Below are 2,747 nucleotides of genomic sequence, written 5' to 3'. Positions count from 1 at the left end.
CCGTTCTTTTTATATAGTCCAGCTTCTCATGTTATTTGCTCAGCATACAGATTGAATAGGTATGGTGAAAGAATACAACCCTGACGCACACCTTTCCTGACTTTAAACCAATCAGTATCCCCTTGTTCTGACCGAACAACCGCCTCTTGATCTATGTAAAGGTTCCTCATGAGTACAATTAAGTGTTCTGGAATTCCCATTCTTCGCCATGCTATCCATAATTTTTTATGATCCACACAGTCAAATGGCTTTGCATAGTCAATAAAACGCAGGTAAACATCCTTCTGGTATTCTCTGCTTTTAGCCAGGTTCCATCTGACATCAGCAATCATATCCCTGGTTCCATGTCCTCTTCTGAAACTGGCCTGAATTTCTGGCAGTTCCCTGTCAATATATTGCTACAGCCATTTCTGAGTGATCTTCGGCAAAATTTTGCTTGAGTGTGATGTGTGTAAAACAAGAAGAAATACTACCGTTATCCAAACCATGCAAATTAGAAGCCTAGAATTGTCCTTTTTTTATTCAGCTCCCTCTCCATACCCATACTCCCACCCAATCAGTTATAAAGTCTTACAGATGTTAATTCTTACATGCGCCTTGATTCAGATCTCCTTAACTGTACTGACTTGATATGTGCACTTATCAGTCTCTCCAGTGGGCATCCTTTCTAGGCATTTTCCCTGATTATAATCTTATTCAAAAGCAAATAATGCTCATACTTTTTACAATGTGAGCTATCTTTAAGGAAAACTTAGCCATGGAACTCATTTGCTTAGATCCAAACACTGTGCCTGAGATGCAGTCCATATAAATGCAGTCCATTCCTGTTCAAGAGAATGACATTCAAGACCCACCATTGTAAACCCTTGCTGGCACTCTTGCTATCCCCTGGCAGGCCCTTTCTGTACAGCTACTCTGTTCTTTTTTTATCTGTACTGAATTGAATACTTCTGGGCTTTCGGTTCTCTTCCATTGGTATATGTGTCTGTCATTGAACCAGTACCAGTCTGTTTTGACTACTGTGGCTATATGGTATGTTATGAGATCAGGAAGTGTGATGTTTCCTACTTTGTTCTTCTTCAGTATTGCTTTGGCTAGTCAAAGCCTTTTTCCTTTCTGTATAAAGGTGGTGATTAGTTTTTCCTTTTTGGTAAAAAATGTTGGGATTTGTATTGGGACTATGTTACAGGTATGTGCCACATAGCATCCATTCAGGCAATGCCCAAACTCAAATTTTTTTATGGTCTCAGAAGGTTATAACAGAGTTCATAAATCCTGACTGAGAACAGGACATAGTGTAAGTACTTTGCTAAGAACTGTAGATCATATCTGTCTCTCATTAGCTCTCCTGGTTCCACACCTGGCCCAGCCCTAGGGCTGCAGGGGCAGGGGATTCCATCACCCATCTGCAGCTGCCTGTCCCACTGAGCTTACCTCAGGCAAAAACCACACACATGCTGCCAAAGCCACTGATAGGGATGCCCCATGAGGGGGCTGTTCAGTTGGCCAGGGCAGCATGCGCATCATGGCCAGACCCTAGGCCATGGCTCTTTCCCATGTGACAGCCATCCAGCCATTTGTGGAAGAATGAAGGGAAGAGAGACTGCGGTGTGTTTGGAGGCTGCCAGCTTGACAGCAAGTACCTGCTCAGGTGGGGGCCTGGCACTGGTCTCTGAGGGACCACGGGGTAACCACAGAAGATTGGCAGTGGCCAAACCAAAGTTTTCGTGCAGTGCTTCAGTGCAATGGCAGCTGCCCAGGTCCTTGGCCCACCTGGTGATCATCCTGCATGACTCTCTCATTTATGTAATAAGGTTTTGTTCCCACAATGTCCAAATCACATAATGTCCTGTTTCACAGAACTGTATCATGGAAGTAAAGCAATGCATACCTGTGTGTCTATTGATCACTTTGGGCATTTATTGATTTTTGAATACTGAGCCAGTGTTGCATTCCTGGAATAAGTCTTACCTGGTCACACTATTACTTACTTTATGTTGTTGCATTGTTGTCGTGTGCCGTCGAGTCTGACTCATAGTGACCCTGTAGGACAGAGTAGAACTGCCCCATAGTGTTTTCAAAGAGCTGCTGTTGGATAAGAACTGTGAATCTTTTGGTTAGCAGCCTGAGCTCTTAACCACTTCACCATCAAGGCTTAATTATTTTATAGATTGCTAGATTCAATTTGCTAATATTTTGGTGGGAAATTTTATGCATACATTCATAAGTGATATATTGGCCTATAATTTTCTTTCTTTATTAACCCCAGCCTCATATAATTAGTTGGGAAGGGTTCTCTCCTCAATTTATAGATGTTATGGTGTGGAACTGGTGCTAATTCTTCTTTAAATATTCAGTAGAATTCTTCAATGATACATTTGCATCTGGAGATTTCTTATTCAGAAGCTTTGTAATTGCAGTTTTAATAGTTGCAGGAATATTCAGATTATCTATTTCATATTGGATAAATTCTGGTTGTTTTTGGTTTTTGAGAAATTGGTCTATTTAATTTCTAAGTTGCTAAATTTATATGTGTAGAATTGTTCATAATATTCTCTTGTTATCCATTTTATGTCTATAGGATCTGAAGTGATATAACCTCTTAATTATGCTGATAATTTCTGTCTTTTCTCTTTTTTAATCATTGTTGCTAAAAAAAAAACTAGAGATTATTAATTTTATTGCTTTTAAAAAACAGGTTTTTGTTTTATTTATTTTCATTATTGCTTTTCTGTTTTATTAATTTC

Source organism: Elephas maximus, chromosome 1, assembly GCF_024166365.1.
Source record: "Elephas maximus indicus isolate mEleMax1 chromosome 1, mEleMax1 primary haplotype, whole genome shotgun sequence".
NCBI lineage: Eukaryota > Metazoa > Chordata > Mammalia > Proboscidea > Elephantidae > Elephas > Elephas maximus.
This window is presented reverse-complemented; position numbering follows the sequence as displayed.